Source organism: Manacus candei, unplaced genomic scaffold (genome assembly GCF_025592945.1).
Source record: "Manacus candei isolate 608988 ecotype Guabito, Panama unplaced genomic scaffold, ASM2559294v1 h1tg000112l, whole genome shotgun sequence".
NCBI classification, from domain to species: Eukaryota; Metazoa; Chordata; class Aves; order Passeriformes; family Pipridae; genus Manacus; species Manacus candei.
The window spans coordinates 768472-786785 of record NW_026138160.1 but is presented as its reverse complement, the minus strand read 5'-3'; the positions used below and the strand labels follow the sequence as shown (position 1 = coordinate 786785).

Here is an 18314-nt window from a genome sequence, read left to right as displayed (position 1 = left end):
CCTCTCTGTGATCCTGTGAAAGACTCACTCACAGGCCCATTCTCATCTTGCCCCAGCAAGGGGAAAACTTACTTTGCAATATCTGTCAGTTACAGGGCACCTGAGGAGGGAGGCAAGGATTCTTAGTGTAGAAGTACCAAGAGAAGTTATTTTTTATAATTTAGCTAAGCACATGGCTTTGGAAAGATAGGAAAGAACATTCTCATTTGACCAGTTGCCTGGCACCTGCGAGGTCTACTGCTGGCTCTCGCTTATTGCTGGAGGCTGCGTTCCTGGGTAGAGTGCATGGGAGGAAATTCAATCAGGAAATGATGAGAAGAAGCTCTCCCTTTCCCCCTCACAGCCATCCAAAGACCACTGCTGGAGGATTGGTGGGGGTACAAGTGACAAATTTCTCCCACAGCAACTTCTTATCTACACTAAACCAACCCAGCTCTCCCAGTCTCTCCTCATGTATCAGCTGCTCCCTTGCTTGTCTTCATGGCCCTTCATTGCACTTGTTCCCATATGTCCATGTCCTTCTCATTCTGGGAAGTCCAGGAGGAGACACAGCAGTCCACATTCTCACCAGTGTTTAGCTCAAGAGGATTCCTCCCCAGTGAGCAAAGAGTCAGGTCAACATGCCAGGAGGCTGCTTGGAGAAACAAGGCCAGGGAAAATGCAGACCCAGTGCTGAATGGGATGGGGATCTGCTGACCAGGACATATGTCTGAGTTTCAGCCAGGACAGGGTTAATTTTTTACAGTAGCTGGGAGGGGGCATGGCCAGCCCTTACTCATATTCTATACCATCTCAAGTTCCTGGACTGGAGTAAGGGATTCCTTCTCTCATTTCCAGGGGAGAGGGATGGTGAGGTGGAGGTGTGGGGAAAGACAGTATGGGCAGAATGATCTGACACTGTTTTACTCCGTGCACATTGTTTCTTTGTCTCGTACTAATTTATACAAATATTGTTGATGTTCCTGTTTTCTTATCTCATTGCTGTTTCCAGTAAATTGTTCTTATCTTAACCCATAATTTTCAGCTTTTGTGTCTCCAATTCTCAACTCCATTCCAGGAGCAGGAAGGGGGAGGGGAAGCCAGGGGACTGAGCAGGTGGCATCTGATTTGGGAGAGTCTCAGTGGGGGGCAATGAACTGGGGAGTACTATTCCTAAACCACAACAACATGGAAAAGGGCTGAGGTACTGAATTACTTATTCACCTCAGGCTTTACCAGCCAGACTGGCCTTCAGGAATCCCAGTTCCCAGAGTCCAGGGGGAGAGTCTGGAGCAAGTAACGTGTTCCCTTGCACAATCCATGACACTGACCCTTTTCCTAGTCCATAATAAAGAACTTTGTCCACGTTTCCAGAAAAGTCAGTGCTGAAAATGTAACTACATGAAGAATAGACAACATCCACTCTCTCCTCGTCCACCAACACCCATCGACTGGTTGTAGGAGGCTGTAAATGTGGTTGAACAAGATTTCCACTTCACACAGCCATGCTGACTGTCCCTGAGGAAGGAGGACCAGGAGCTGTTCCAGAGGCCAAAGCAGAGATTCCCTGGCTGCCCCTGATGAAGATCAGGGTGGTGCAGGTTGTCCCTCTGCACACCATGGTACAGCAAATATGGACTCTGCAGCCCATAGAGGAGCTCACACTGGAGCAAATGGATATGTCCTGGAAAGATCTGTGGCTCCCTGGAGAGCTCATGCTGAGCAGGCTCCTGGCAGGAATGGCACACCCATGGAGTGAGGAGCCCACGCCAGAGGAGGTTTTCTCGCAGGACCTGTGCCCTGCAGGGGACCCACAGTGCAGCAGTTTGTTCCAGAAGGACTGCACCCCATGGAAAGGACCCAGGATGGAGGAGTTTGTGAAGAACTGCAGCCAGAGGAAAGAACCCACATTAGAGGAGTTCCTGGAGAAATGTCTTCCACAGGTTGAGCTCCACACTGAAGTAGGGGAAGAGCGTGAGATGGAAGAAGTGTCAGAGGAAAGAGGTTATGAACTGACTGCAAGCCCCATTCCCTATCCCAGTGCAATGATCAGGGAGAGGAGAGGTTTCTAGATTTGTCCTTATTTCTCATTTTCCCATTCTAATTTGACTGGCAATAAATTAAATTCATTTTCCCAAGTCCATCTGTTTGCCCACGATGGGAAGCTCTGGGACATCTCCTTGTCCTTATCTTGCTCCATAAGCCTTTCATTCCAATTTTTCCCCCTGTCCAGTTGAGAAGGGGGACTGAGAGAGTGTTTTGGTGGGCACCTGGTGGACAGATTACATCAACCCTCCACACCTTCTCTACTTCTTCTTCCCGATCAGGTGATCTGTAGCAGCCACCCAGAACAATGTCATCTGTTGCTCTGTCTTTCCTGAACAGCCTGGCTCCATCCTCCACAGAACTGGAACTGGAAGATACCACAACACATCTCCATGATCCCATGGCTCTGTGGCCAAGCCACAGAGGAAAAATGGGGCTGTGCTGGAGAGAGGCTCAGGCAAAGTGCACTAAAACTGCACTTGCTTAAACAGTCCCTTAAGTTCCCAGAAAAGATTCTCCTGCATCATAAATGGTACCAGCCCTTCTACCACACTTCCCTCCACTGCCTGGACTGCCACCAAGCCAGAGGTCTGTTTCCTGCACCTGCCATTGCCTGACAACAATGCTGCCCCTGGGGAGCAGCTGCCGGAAAGAAATGCTGAGAGATCTGTCCTCCTGTCAGTCAGTTTTTGTTCCACTCTGCTGCAGAGCTGCTCCAGGGTGATTCTTGCACCACAGTAATACGTTGCTGCATCCCCTGGCTTTGCTGCCAGGATCTGCAGTGTGACTCTGTTCTTGGAGCTCTCCACTGATCCCTTAAAGTGATCTTGGAAACCTTCTCCATAGATATCACCCTCCCTGTAAATCCATTCCAGAGTGCCACGTGGGTGCTGACGGTACCAGTACATGTAGTAATTCCACATAACACCTCGTGTCATGCTGCACTGCAAGGTGACTTTATCTCCCTCTCCCACAGTCACTTCCCTGGGGTGTTGCTCCAAGACCACCTGGCCAGTGACTGCTGCAGAGAGAGAGAACATGCCATGACCACTCCTAGATGGTGAGGAACAAACCTAACCTGTCCTTGAAACTTTTGTGAAGTCACATGAGAGAGGCAAATACCTCTCACAGGCAAGTGGGGCTTAGGGCCCTGTGCTGCCATCCTCAAGCTGGGCTTTGCAAGATGAGTTGCAGTGCCCCATGAGCAGAGTGTCCAGTCCAAGTGCAAAGTGTTCTGGCCCAAGATCTGAGTGCAGCAGGGCCGTGCCCTGCTGTCCCCACCCTGCAGAGGAGGCAGCTGGGATGGAGGTGATGAACTCCCAGCTAGAAGAGGAGGAGGGCTGTTCTCACCGTGCTCCACAGGGATGGTGGGACAGGTCGAGCCAGGGAGCAGATCAGGCTGCAAGGGGTCAGCACAGCTCCCCAGAGCTGTGCAGAGCACAGGGGCACGCTCAGTTCCTGGGGGGCATCACCCCTTCCTTTCACTTACCTACAATGGGCAAGAACCCCCCACACAGGACAGTCCACATGGCCAGGCCCATCTGTCTCACCTCTCTCCAGCTTCTCTCTGCCTGCAGAACAGCTCTGCCCACACCTTCCCTGCCTGTGCCTCTGTCACTGCACTCAGGCCCAGTCCCTCCCAGTCCCTCCCTCTGTCTCTGACAACAGGGAGGGTGAGAGCTGGGGGTTGGTGGAGCAGAAGTTGAAGCTGTTGGTGCACTCACCCTGCAGGGTGCAAGAACAGAGTGTTTATTTGGCAGGAAAATCTCTGCTGAGCAAAAGGTGAGGTGCTGCTGTGGGGCAAACCTGACCTTTCCCCGAGGAAGGGTTTGCTGGGACTTTGGAGCTCCCCTGGGAGGGTGGCACATTGTCCTTCCCCTGGGCTCCTGGCCCTTGCTGCTGCTGAGCTGCTGCTCCCACATGGGACCCCCAGGATCCCAGTTCCACTTGGAAAGGGCACCCTTAGGACAGAAGTGCTCCTCACCCTGCTCCCTCCACTCTGCCCCAGCACCCCTCTCCCTCCCCATGATGACACTTCTCCAGCTGCCTCTTCCTCTCAAAGCCCTCCCAGATCCCCCCAAGCAGCAAAGGCAGCCCAGGACTCAGTAGGGACCAGGCTGTTAGAGCTGCTCAGCAGAGCCAGGACACTTCCCTTCCCTGTGTCCTCCTACTCAGCAGGAACCCAGAGCTCTCCCTGTGACCACAGGATGTGACACCTGTGAGCCCTGACACACTGTCACCATCCTGGCTGCCACGACCCTTTTGGGGAGCATTGCCCACTTCACAGTGGCCCTGCACAGACTGTCTGAATCCATTCCTTCCCCTCTCTTTTCCTGGGTAACAGAACATGGTCCCTTTTGGATGGGATTGTCAGGACAGAGGTGGGAAAAGGGACTTGGAGAGGGTAGAGGAGCCCACTGAGAGTGGAGGCTTGAGGCTGGGAAAAGAAGCAGGGGGATGCAGGGCCAGGCAGAGCTGTGGTGCCCTGGGACACTTGGGGCTGCTCCAGCATTGTAGGACATGCCAGGTTCCCTACAGCCAGAAGCCCATGGAGGATTTGTCTAATTTGGAGAAAAACAGGCTGAGGGGCTCACTCATCCTTCTCTCAGCTTCCTGAGGAGGGGTGATAGAGAGTGAGTTTCCCCCTGGTACACAGAGGTAAGTCGTGTGGGGGTGGTTCAGAGCTGTACCAGAGGAGGTTTATGCTTTTCTTTCCTAAGAGTGGTCAAACAGAACAAATATCCTGGATATGTGATCAATGCCCCAAGCCTGACAGTGTGTTAAAGGCATTTGGACAACACTCAGGCAGTACAACCACATGCTTTCACCTTTCATTCATGCCTGAGCTCATCAAGCATTTGGAAAAGATGGTTGTTGTTTGAACTGAAACAGTCTTTTCTCTCTCCCCTCCTCTCCACTGGGAGCACCCAGACACAATGAGACCCCATTTCTCTGACTGCAGGCACAGCCCACTCACTGACTCCCCCCTTGCAGGGGCTGTGTCCCACCTGAACATGCAGGAGGGATTCTACCCCAGCCAAAACCACCTCAACAGTGCTCAGAGGCCTCTTCTGTTTCTCTCGCTGCCTCACTACTGAGTAGGCTGGGGGTGGGCAATAAGCTGGGATGGGACACAGCAGCATATTGGATGCCAACTGAGCAAAGGATTATTCCACACTAACACATCATTCTAGGAAAGAAAACTCATGGATAGAAAGGGGATAGTGGGATGTTTTGAGCTATGGACTTTGTCTTCCCAAGTAAGCATTCAGCATGAGGAAGTCTGGCTTTCCTGCAAATGGCTGAACACCTTTCTGTCAATGGGGAAGAAGGGAATAAATTCTTTATTTTGCTTGGCTTATGCAAGTGGGGTTTTTTTCACCTGTTAGACTATCTTGATTTCAACCCATGAGTTTTGTCTCTTTTACACTTCTGACTCTTCCACATCCCTCTGAGGGGACAGTGTGTGAGCAGCTGTACAGGGCTTGGTGCCTCAGCTTAACCCACAACAGGAGGGAAAGGAAATGGTGGAGATGTGGCCAGGCCTCTTCTTAAGGGTGCCCAGTGACAAGATAAAGGGTAATGGGCACAAACACAAAATCACAGAAGGTTCTCTCTGAACCTCAGGAAACACTTTTTCACAGTGTGAGGGTGACCAAGCCCTGGAACGGGTTGCCCAGGCATACTGTGGAGTCTCCATGCTTGGAGATCTTCATGAGCTGTTTGGTCATGACCCTGGGGAAGTGGAGCCTGTGGGGAACCCAGGCTGGAGTGGGTTGATTCAGAACTGCAGCCCTTTTGAAGGAACCATGGTGGAGTCACTTGTGAAGAACTGCAGACCGTGGGAAGAAGGAACAGTAGAGATGAAGACTAGTGATTAAATATTTAAAAATTACCCCACGTCCCATTCCCTATTGCCCTTAGTTTTTGGGGGAGAAGAAGTGGAGAATTCAGGAATGAAGAATTGAGAGTGAGCCTGGGAAGAAACAGGGATAAAGTGGTGGCAAGGCATTTTTAAGTGACTCACCATTCTACTCTTAGTTAGATTGGCAATAAATGAGTATCCCTGCAGTGTGCAGTGAAGGCCAGGAACACCTGTGGTGCACAGTGATGGCACCTGAATCCTTGGGAACAGCCCTGAGACCCCTCTGCTCCTGGTCCCAGGGAACTCTCACCTTAGCTTCATCTAACACACCCTGTGCCGGGCCCCAGCAGCTTTGTGTTAAAGCTCAGTTGGGTTTCCTGTCCCGTGTGAAGGGCACAGAAGTATGGAGCATAGTCCTGGGGGTGCAGGGTCAGCAGGGACAGGGATGACTTGGACTGGGAATTGTCCTTGGAGGCTGTGGCCCGATCCTGCACTGCTGCCCTGTTGTTCATTACACGGCCCCAGGAGTCGATAAAGGACACACACTCGAGGCTGCCTCGGGGTGTCTCGAGTGACCAAACATCATAATCTCCAAAGCTGAATCTGGACCCGCAGCAGGAGAGGAGTACGGAGTCCCCGGGAGCTCGCTGTCCCCCGCCGGCCTCCTCCAGCCTCCACTGTGCCCACAGCCCTGCGGGGGAGAGCGCAGGAATCGGGCAGGGCGCGACCACGGACCGAGGACGCTCCCGCGGTGCCGTCGCCCCGGCAAAGACGCGGCCACCGTTCCGTTCTCTCCTGACAAAGCCCAGCCGGCCTCCTGAGGCTGAGCTGCACCTGCTCCTGAGAGTGCAGATCTACCCGCCGAGAGAGCCTGCCCCTACCCCCGACCCTGCATCTGCCCCTGCCCCACCCCCTGTCTCAGCCTCTGCCTTTGTCTCTGCCTTTGCCCCTGCCCCTGCTCCCGCCTCTCCTCTCCCGCTCCCTCCTTCCCCAGCGCCGGGCTCGCTGCCCTCCCCGCCCGGCTCTCACCTGCCGGCCCCAAGGCCAAGGCCAAGCCCAGCAGCCACGGCCCCAGCCCGGCCGACATCGTGCCCGGCCGCGGCCGAGGGCTCCGCGGGAGCCGCCCCCGAGCCGAGCGGAGCCGCGCTCGGGCCGCTCCTGCCCGGCCCCGCCTCGCCGGGGCAGCGCCGGCGCCTCTGCCCGACCCCACAGACCCGCCCCGGCCCCCCCGGGACACGAGGGGGGGGCAGTGTGGAAAAGACCCCCTGAACTCCTACCGCCGTGTCCCACACTGCTCCCCTGCACACTGCAGAGCTCACCCTTCCCCACCGCTACTGCACCCCCACACGCCCCAGATCGTCCTTCCCAGGTTTGTAACCTCTTCTTGCCCTTGTTTCCTGCTGGGCTGTACGAGTGTCCTGTGGGCAACCAGTGACATCAGGCTACGTCGCTGTGACTTCCACGTTTAGGAAATAGCAGAGGTGCAGTGGGAGATGGTGGTAGGGAGATGTTGGGACTGCACAGACCTGCTTGAGCTCCCAGGAACCAAGCCTCCTTGTTTGTCTTCCCAGAGTGGGAAAATAATCCCACAGACACAAGAGTCCACATAGTCAGAACTGCTCTGAATTAGCAATCCCCAACTTTCCCTGCATTTTCCCTGCCTGTACCCTTGTCACCCCTGCCTGTCCTATATTCACCGCACACTATGCTTTGGTGCTTGTGCCAACCCTGAACCCAAAAGCTGGGAGTTGATAAAGAGAAACCATTTGAAATTACCAGGGCACCCTTAGGTATCTTTTTCTGTCATTCTTGCCAGGACACCAGAAGGTGTCCTTCAGATCCTGGCAGTATGGTGATGCCCAGTGTACTACAGTTAAGGTTTCCTGGTGGGAAAACCTCTTGTGAGCAACAGGACCAATGTGGTTCCAGGAGCTCTCCCCATAGAACAGGCCAAGCTGAGTTCTACCTGTGGTCTGGGCTGCCCAAACCAAATTGCCTTTGAATTCCCAATGCTACCAAACAGTGAGCACAACCTAGGGGAACCCCCATCATCATCATCACCATCATCATCATCATCTTCATCATCATCTTCATCTTCATCTTTAGCAATTGTCATTATGTGATGATCTCAAGGTACTGTTTTTAATATAAAGTCTTGTCTCATGGGCTGCAATGCCATCAGTTGCTTAGGTATTTCTTAGTTTTACTAGGCTTTCTTTACCTCTCCTCTTCATTATTATTTTCCAAAGAAGTTGACTTTTTGCTGGCAGGGGTGTGGGAGGATCTCATCATTTAACCATGTGCAGCACAGAGAAAGACACCCTGCCCAGTGCTGAGGCAATAATGTAAAAGCTGCTTTCCTGTTCTTTGGCTGCTCTGCAAAGAGGGGCAAGATGAGGGGCTCTTGTCCATTGGATTCCTGTGTGAAGGGCTAGGGCTGGCCAGGAGCAAAGGAGATACTGGGACCCCTGCCCACAGCCAGGTCAAAGCCTTGGACAGGACGCTGTCACCCCAGCAGTACTGCATTCTGCAGTGTCAGCTCCCTGGAGAAATCAAGCGCAGGTAAGGATTGTCACTGAAACTGGATGTTATGCCCAGATGTGTTGATTGTTTCCTTGAGGGCTGTTGGTTTCTGTGTGAGGAAGTGAGAAAAGCCGAGTGTCTCAGCTCATCTACAAAAAGTCGCATCATTCTACATTTCTGTGTCCCTGCTCTGCATAGGTGGAAACTGAAAAAAGTAGGCAGGAGTTGAGATAGGAGAATTTGGAAAGGCTGATATAAGGAGAGGATCATTTCAGGGATGAAAGCACAGCCAAGGTTGGAGGATGCTGAGCATCATCCCTCCTGTGCTGCTGCTGACGCAGTTTTTGTATGAGTAGAAGTTTGGCTTAGCTTAACGTGGTGCCCCAGAGCACAGTAATAAATCGCAGTGTCCTGAAAAGAGAGACTTGCTATTTCTAAGGGGGCTGTTTTATTAACAACCACCACAGAGAATCGGCCACTGCGGAACTTGCCTCCTGAAATAAATGCATGCAGGAGAAATTCCAAAGTCTTCCCTTGGAGTTGGTGGTACCAGAAGAAATTCAAAGTGTTCTCGGTGGTGGACTGGCAAGGCAGAACCACTCGCTGTCCAACTGTGGCTGACACTTCAGAGAAGAATTGCTTCTGGGAGTCACCTCCAACCAGACCTGCAACACAGGCATAAACATGTCTGCAGAAAAGTTTACTTCCTTCTCTCACTTGCTTTGTGTTTAGGACTCCTTGTCCCCCAACTTTGCTGTCTTTCCAAAGAAATGGAAAGTTCAGGTATCTACTTCCATCCTCCCTCTACATTTCTCCCTGACCTCATCCTCTTGTCAGCAGAGACCTCCGAATAGCCTACTGAAAAGCATTGTGAGAGATGATAGGAAGTACATGAATGCACTAACCTGACTGAATTAGCAGAACAGACACTGGTACAGCCACAGTGAAGATCATTTTTCCCAGCTCAAGAATCCCTTGGGAAGCTCTCAGTGCACTGCAGGACACGTCACTCCTGACGAGGCACAATGAAATGGCTGCATCCTACAGAGAGTGCCAGAGCATGTGTGACACAGTCACGCCTCTGGGGTGTGGAAGGTCAGAATGAGGCCCATTCACCTTTTGCCTTTGCTTGTCTTCACAGCAGAGTGAACAGTCTCAGTGGCTTCCTGCACTTTTCCCTGGGCTTCCTTCTCCTTTGTTAACATTTACTCTGCGAGATAACGAGGTAATGTCTCTCCCTCGCTGCAGAGTGTGTCTGCTTTTGTGTGCTCCCTGTTGATGGGTGGGCTTTTGAAAGCACAACGGCTCCCCTGAACGTTTGAGGCTCTGGGAAACACAGGTGTGGTGTTCTTTTCAAAAGGTTTTGCATTTCTCTTTGTTTAGCCTCTGGTATTTTGGAAGCAGCTGTTCAGTGTTTCTCCACACATTAGGACTCCTGGAGAAAGTTGATAAGGGGGGGAAAGTAGTATTTTAATGGGTGAACAGATAAATTCCTAGGATAAGGGGATGGAGTCCTGATTCCAATGGATTGGCTAAGTACTGGCTGGGGCAGGGCAAGATGATGGAGTGGTGGGGAGGGGAAATCTACAGGGCATAAGGGCAGGGCCTGGGGCTTTGCAGCCACTGCTGGCACAGTAAAAAGGAAAGGGGCTGAGACGGGGACAGGGACAGGGACAGAGACAGGGACAGGAGACAAAATCCTAGTGCTGGTGAGGAGAGAAGTGCCAAGGAGCAGCCCTGGCACTGGAAACAACTGCTCCTGAGCAGCATCTCTCTCTCTCCAGCCTCCCAGTAAATCCTCAGCCTTGGCCGTGTTTCTCATTTTGGTGGGTGCTGTGCATACAATGGAAAGAGAGGCCTTCACTGCTGGGCATCTAATTCTGGAGTAATGTACTTTTTATCAGTCAAGGCTGCAAGAGGAAGTTGGTTTTTTAAATCAAAGACCCTCAGCTGAAATCTGCCCAGGTGGTGAACATCCCCTGGCCAAAGAAGCCACTGTTCTTGGAGGATCCAGCAGTTCCCAGAAGGTACCTGGGCTCACAGCTCCCTGATGACCTGTATGACCAGAGATTTCAGTGCAAGGAGATGATGGTGCAGATGTTTGGGACAGACCCCCTAACCACTGTGAGCATTTTGAAAGCTACAATGGGAAGGAGCTGGTTTGGTGAAATGCCTGTGAGAGGGTAACAATGTTTCCCCCTTTGGACACAGGGCCAATGCCCTGCACCCAGGGAAGAACAACCCCATGCACCAGTATGTGCTGGGAACTGCCCAGCTGTTAGGTAGATTTACAGAAAATTACCTGGAGGGGTCCTGCTGGACATCACACTGACAATGAGCCATTAATGTTTCCTTGCCTCAAAGAAGAAACTCATAAAGCAAAGCCAATCTTTTTGTACTCTCTAGCACTTGGGACAATGGCTGTGTCTTGGGCTGGTGTCTTTCAGCTATGGTAATGCACTCCAAATACTCTCATACTGAATTAAACTAAGAATCCAAACTGGTATGAAGTCATCCTTTTTGGGGCCTGAAATCAGCAGGAAAACTTTGAGTTTTGCAGATGCAGAACAAAGAAAGCTGAAGATACAGCAGGTTGCATTTCAGTGCCTGTGCTGTGGGCAGATCTCTTCCAGGTCTGTTCTGTTGCTGTTCAGCTGCACTAAGTCTCCTTCTGGGCCTGGCTGCTTTGTGGAGCTTATAGACAGAGCAGTGGAGGGTGGCACTGCTGCGAACACCACATTCCCTTGTGATGGGGGACACGCAAACACACACATGACCATGTGCCCTAACATCAGTCATGCAGAAATCTGCACCCAAAATCACTTGCAGAAATCCAGCAGCCAGACAAGTGCAGGCAAGAGAACACGTGCAGAAACACAACAAACTGTGCATTGAACTGGGGACGCCCTGGAGGTAGCCCTGGGGAGCATTCTAGAGAAGGGTAAGGCCCCAGATGGGCTAATGGTGTTGTTTGGAGACTGCCCAAAGAGGAGGTACATTGTGAGCTTTGAAGAAAACATTGTATTGAAGAAGTCAGTGATCGTGGGCAAGACGTGTCTGCTCTGTTGGGCCTTGCACTGAAGGTTTGGGAAGCCCCTACCTTCCCAGGAGGAACTGCTGCAGGGGAATTTGCTGGAGTGCTCAGTGCCAGTCTGTGCTGCACCTTGGTGGGTGTCATGGCAGAAATAACTTTTCAGCATGTTAGGAGAAAATGTATGATTTGGTTTTTTGTTTGTTTGTTTTGTTACACAAAATATAAGGCATCACGGTGTGGGAGGGAAGCAGAAGCTCTTTCTGATCTGTATAATGCTGTATGAATCCAGGATTCCCAACATCTGAAACGATGTAAGATTTAATTCCTATCCATATTTCTGTTTTTATTTTATACTGCTAAAACAGCCCTTTTATTATGACATTTGCTATCAGAACTTTGTTTCTGAAATCTGGAAGGGACCCTGCACACCTTCTTTCCCCATGCCACCTCCCTGATGCAGAACAGGAACAGACAAAACAGGCCAGCAGAATTTTCCTCACACAGTGTTAAATCAAATACAGTCAAAACCAGGAACTGGCCACTTCTTGCTAACAGTGCCACAAGGATGCCAAAAAGAGTAACCCAGATCAACATAATTTGCCTTTACTGGACTCTTCCAGTGATCCGTGTGATCTGAGTCCTCTGCCCATACTGACATGTTTTGAGCCTCTCATCCTGTCACATTAAAAAAAAAAAAAGTCTTCACTGGGAAATTTGTCTGGAATAAAGCAGGAAACGAAAACCAGACATTCAGGAAGCCAAACCACAGCCCATGGCACCAGCTAGGATGTTTTGCATTCAAGATGAGTTTATAAGAAAATATCACCTCTACAAGGGATGCCTCTGGCAGCCTGGGGCAGTAATCATCATCATCATCATGGCTGGGCTTTGTGAACGAAGATTTGGGAAGGGTTCTACCCACATTTGTTGTAAGTGCACTGGTGGCTAAAAAGGCCAATATGAGACAGGCACGTCCAGTTGCAAAAGGCACAGCAGAAAGACTCCTTAGATGGTAAATTCTGCAAGGCACAATTCTTTCTGCATTATCTTTTCTCCTCAAGGGTGATCCTGCTGCGTTCTCAAAGGCATCAGCAGCATTATAGATGGTGTGTCTCCAGACCTCCCAGATGGAGGCCAGAGTAGACCAGTTATGATGATCAATATGGCCAAGGCTGAGATGTTGTTTCAGGCAGTCCTTGTGTCTCCTCTTTGGGGCTCCTCTCTTGCGGCAGCCGGTGGCAAGTTCACCATAAAGCAAGATCTTAGGGAGGGGGTGGTTGGTCCTTCATCCTGGAGACGTACCCTGCCCAGCGCAGCTGTGTTCTCAGCAACATGGCCTCAATACTTGTGACTGCTGCTTGTTCTAGAACAGATGTGTTGGTCACATCATCTGACCAGTGGATGTTTAGGATCGTACGGAGGCAGCGTTGATGGAAGCGTTCCAGGAGTCGCAGGTGGTGGCTGTAGATGACCCGTGATTCAGATCCATATAAGAGAGTAGACAGCACTATGGCTCTGTAAACACTGATCTTGGTACTTTTCTTCAAGTGTTTATTTTGCCAAACTCTTTTATGAAGCTTTCCAAAAGCACTGTATGCCTTTGCTAACCTATTGTCTATCTCTCCGTCAATCTTACCATCCAAGGAGATGAGGCTGCCTAGGTAATTAAACTGCTGGACTGATTTGAGCTCTGATTCGCCAATGGTGATATGGGGATGATGGAAGACTTCCTGAGGTGCAGGTTGATAGAGAACTTCTGTCTTCTTTAAGCTGACTTCCAGCCCAAAGAGCTCAGCAGCCTTTACAAAGCAGGATGTTAAACGCTGCAGAGCTGCTTCTGTGTGGGCAGCAAGGGCGGCGTCATCAGCATAAAGCAGCTCCCGGACAAGATGGTTTAAGGTCTTGGTGTGGGCCTTCAGTCGCCTTATGTTGAAAAGGCTTCCATCAGTACGGTATCGGATGTAGATCCCATCCTGATCATCGAGGTCTGTCGTGGTCCTTTGGAGCATCCTGCTGGAAAACATTGTGAATAGGGTTGGTGTGAGAACGCAGCCTTGTTTCACACCATTAATTATTGGAAAGGGCTCAGAAAGTGCGTTGCCATATCTTGCCATCCATTGCCCAGACAGAAACCAAGGCCTGCACCCCACTCTCCCAGGGCTGGAGACAGGCACCTTTGCAGCCCCTGATGGTACCTGGAGCAGGTACCTGACTCCCTCACTTCACAGGGAGTTTCTTTCTCTTCTAAAATGTCTCCAAATAGCACCTGCTGTTAACATCCCACCCAGAGTCAGACACACTGATTCTCTCCGGCAGGAGAAGACAAGGTCTTCTTTAAAAGCATCTTCTCTCCATCTCTTCAGGTATCAAAATTGACTCATTTTTCTGAAGATGATACCTCCCAGAAGAAAGATAAGAGAGAATAATAGCCAGTTATAAACTACTGGGTATCTTTACCTATAAGGGGATCAGGAATCATTAAGGGATGCAGTGGAAAAAGTATTGTGGGACAGCACAAGACATGGGATGCTTGGAAGAAGCAGTAGAGGCAGGGAAAGGGAAGGATCCAGACAGTTCGGGCTGGAGCATCTGTGGGGAAACAGATGGAGACAGGGACAAGAGGGGCAAATGATGTGTGAATTTGTGTCTGATCCGTGTGCTGACCTGACCATGCCTGTTGCTCTGTCTTGTTTGCCCACCTGCCAGTAGTTCCCTGTAAACAAGTCATCAAGCCCAGCTGGAACAGGGAGCAGGACTGATCCTTCGCTCGGTGCTTTGGAAGCCTCTGACCATGGGCTTTGAACAGTTCTAAAAGCTGCTGGAGCCACACAGAGTTCCCTGGGGACCTGCTGGAGCCCTCAGCCTCTTCCCAGAGGCCTCCTACCAGCTCTCATGCACTTCAGACCTCCAAGCCTTCAGGGCAATTTAGCAAATCTAATGCTCAACCACTCATCAAGTAGGAACCTGCCCCTCTTTGAGGCTGCATCAGTGTATCCAGTCCAGCTTTCACCTTGTCTCCTGGGTTCAACTGCAAAGCTTATGAGACCTCAGTCTCAACACTGAGCCATTGTGGGGAGCACTTGAAGGTGCCCATGACATGGATATTCCTTTCTTCTGTGAGCAAGGAGCCTGCACTCCTGACTGTGTGGGATGACTTTGTAACACTGTCAGGAACATTTTGAAAGCTCTGTGAAAGTCTGTAGCTGGAGGACTCAATTTTTAATTGCATATCTGTAGAAAGGAAAGCCACTCTCCATCATTTATTGTCATTCCTGATGTTCCAGAGGACTGGAAGTTGGTCACTGTGACACCTATCCATAAGAATGGCTGGAAGAAGGATCTGGGGAAGTCCAGACCTGTCAGACTGACCTCAGAGTCTGGCAAGATTATGGAGCAGATCACCTTGAGTGAGATCACATGGTGCCTACAGGACAGTCGGGAGATCAGACCCAGCCAGCACGGGTTTAGGAAGGGCAGGTCCTGTCTGACCAACCTGATCTCCTTTTATGTTCAGGTGACCCACCTGGCGGATGAAGGGAAGGCTGTGGATATGTCTGTCTGGACTTCAGCAAAGCCTTGGACACCGTCTCCCATGGTACACTCCTGGAAGAGCTGCAGCCACGGCTTGGACAGGGGCAATCTGTGCTGGGTTAGGAACTGGTTGGAGGGCTGGGCCCAGAGAGTGGTGGGGATGGAGCTGCATCCAGTTGGGATCCAGTCACCAGTGGTGTCCCCAGGGATCAGTGTTGGGCCCAGTTCTGTTTAATATCTTTATTGATGATCTGGATGAGGGGATTGAGTTTACCATTAGCAAATTTGCAGATGACACCAAGTTGGGGGGGAGTGTCAATCAGCTGGAAGGCAGGAGGGCTCTGCAGAGGAACCTGGACAGGCTGGATCCATGGACCGATTCCAGTGGGGTGAGGTTCAACCAGGCCAAGTGCCGGGTCCTGCACTTTGGCCACAGCAACCCCTGGCAGCTCCAGGCTGGGCACAGAGTGGCTGGAGAGCAGCCAGGCAGGAAGGGACCGGGGAGTGTGTATTGACAAAAAGCTGAACAGGAGCCAGCAAAGTGCCCAGGTGGCCAAGAGGGCCAATGGCATCCTGGTCTGGATCCGGAACAGTGTGGCAGCAGGACCAGGGAAATGATTGTTTTCCTGTACTCAGCGCTGGTGAGGCCACACATTAAGTATTGAGTCCAGTTGTGGGCCCCTCAGTTCAGGAACCTACAGGAGAATGGGCACATCAGAAAGGACAAGGATTGTGGGATTGCACTTCCCAGCAGAGCTGCAGGTGGGTGCAGAGCTCTTCACTGCTTCCTTGCTCCCCACAGAGGGTTTGTGCTGAGGAGTTGGCTGCCAGTCTGGGGGAGAGGACGCTGTAACATCTACATCTCATCCCTTGTGACTGGTGAAACTTTCTCTTGCCAGCCACTACAGTCTTATGTCCTATTTCCTGCATCTGCCCTGGCATAAGGACCAGTGCCATCAGTGGAATTTTAATTTTTTTGATCATGGGGTAGTTTACACAGCACCCAGACCTGCTGTTTGCAAACAGAGAAGGATTGGTAAGAGATGTGGTGATCAAAGGCCGTCTGGAGCACAGTGACCATGTTTTCCACACTTGGTGAAGTAAGGAGGAGCATGAACCAAACCTGTACCCTCGACTTCTGGAGGTTGGACTTGGGCCTTTGAAACAAGGGGGCCCAGGAAGGCGGGACATCGTTTGAGAAAGAAATCTTAAAGGTGCAGGAGCGGCCCCTGCTGTCCCCGGCCGGCGCTGTGCCCCCGGCCCCGCCCGCGGCGGTTCGTGCCCGGCCGCAGCCCCGGCTCCTCTGGCCGTGTCTGCCAGGGCACAGTAATACACCGCCGCGTCCCCAACACGGGGCCCGGAGAGCCACAGGGTGCTCCAGCGACGCTCTGGCGACACCGACACCTGTCCCGCCTTGTCCGGCAGATCTTTGGAGCCTTGAAAAATAAGTGCGAGGAGTTGGGGGCCTCGGCCCCGCAGCTGACGGTACCATATGACCGTGTCACCGGTCCGTATACTGGGGTGTGAGCAGTTGATGGTGATTTCCGTGCCCTCGGGGGTTTGTGCCAACGGCTCCTGCTGCACCTGGGCTCTGCCCGCAGCCACTGCCAGAGACAAAGAAGAACAATATCAGAATTTCTTTTTGTCCTGTGAGTTGTTTCTCAGAAGAAATCCTGCAGAAGCAGTCAGGGACATACAGAGATGGTGAGGAGAAGAGTATCCAGAGGACGTCAACATGTGCAGTAATAGAAATGTCAATCACTAGTGGAGACATGAATGTGTGAATAATAGGCAAAAGAAAGAAAGAAAGAGAGGAAAGGAAGGTGCAGTGATAGTTGGACAAAGAAGAGAGGCGTGAATTTTCTGAGGGAATGTGGGATGGTGTAGAGGGAGGGATGGATGGGAGGATGATTCAGGGACAGAGGTCTGTGAAGAAGCCAGAGGGGACGGCAGCTTCCAGGGAGCTGCGTAGCCACTCCAGCCCCAGCCCCGACCCCCAGGGTCCCCCGCCGCCAGCCCCGCGCACCGAGCAGCACCGCGGCCAGCGCCGCCAGCCCCGCGCCCCGCCAGCGCCGCATCCCGCCGCTCCGCCGCCCGCGCCTCGCTGCCCCCGCCAGCCCCGGCTCTCTGCTCCGGACGGGCCGCCTCCCCTCCCATCCCCTCCCATTCTCCCTCCTCTGCCCTCCTCCGCCAGCTCCGCCCCGGCCCGGGCTCAGCCCCCTCCTCGCACAGCACCAGCACAAGCAGCGGCACAAATCCCTTTGGCATTGCCAGCCCCAGCACACAGCTGGGGGCCAGCCCAGACACCACCGACACGCCAGCGGAAGCACATCCACTCCGGGACTGGCAGCACACGGGCGGCGCCGTTCAGGAGCCTCTCTCCCTGCCCACCAGGCAAACCTGCCCCTCCTCACCTCTGCAGCGCTGCTGAGAGCAGCAGCCTCACGGCTGGGGAGGGGGCACGGGGGGCTGCCAGGCGTGCTGAGCCACTGCCAGTGTTGCTTACACTGAGGTCAACTCAGCATCCAAGCTGCACTGAAACCGGCCTTGTTGGGCCGAAATCAGCAGCAGCGGAGCGAGAGCTGTGGACGGACAGGAAGAGAAGGGCTCCGGAGACAGAACCTGCATTTCTCTGCCTCTTCCCTGGACACAGCTGTAGGGGGCAGGTGCCGTCAGCACTCAGCTGCACCCACGCGCCTTCTGACCCTGGTAACCTGCTGCTCTGGGGAGTTCAGGGCCAGAACAGAGGACGGTATCCCTTGAACAGGCAGCAAATGAACTTCCCATGAGGAACACACTTGGACACACATAAACAAACAGACACACACTCAGAAGCTCGTGCACACCAGTGTGGAATCACACACAGATTTGTGCCCCCACATGTGTCCGTGCAAACCCGGCTGCTCCAAGAGCACACAAGGTGGGAACACACAGCCAGCCGTGGACTCTGCTGAGGACACCTGAGGTCAAAAGCAGCAGAGCTGAAGGATCGAGAGGAAGGACAAGGTGCCAGGCAAGCACAGGGCAGTCTGTGTTTACTCAGAGGCTGCACAAAGTGGAGATGAGACAAAATAGTGCAGAGCACTTTCCTGAGGGCAGCGTTAGGCAGGACAGAATCAAAACCATCAGCCCAATGCACACCCATGGGGAGGCAACCACAAGTGAGCATCGAGGTGAGCAGAGGAGAGAGAGAAAGACAAGGAAAGGGGACATCATCCCATGCACAACAGCCTATGAGTGTCCAGTTGGGGGTGGCAGAACTTCTTCCTGAGGATGACACCTCAAGTGTCTCCACCTGAGTCACCCAGGCTGATGCATCACTCTCCTGCTCTGCAT

General features: G+C 52.3%; 1 protein-coding gene across 1 annotated transcript in view; it reads right to left on the bottom strand.

Moving 5' to 3' along the window:
• Positions 1-18314, bottom strand: part of LOC127461670 (M1-specific T cell receptor alpha chain-like) — a 118941-nt gene that overhangs the window by 58855 nt on the left and 41772 nt on the right. The window lies entirely within an intron of this gene.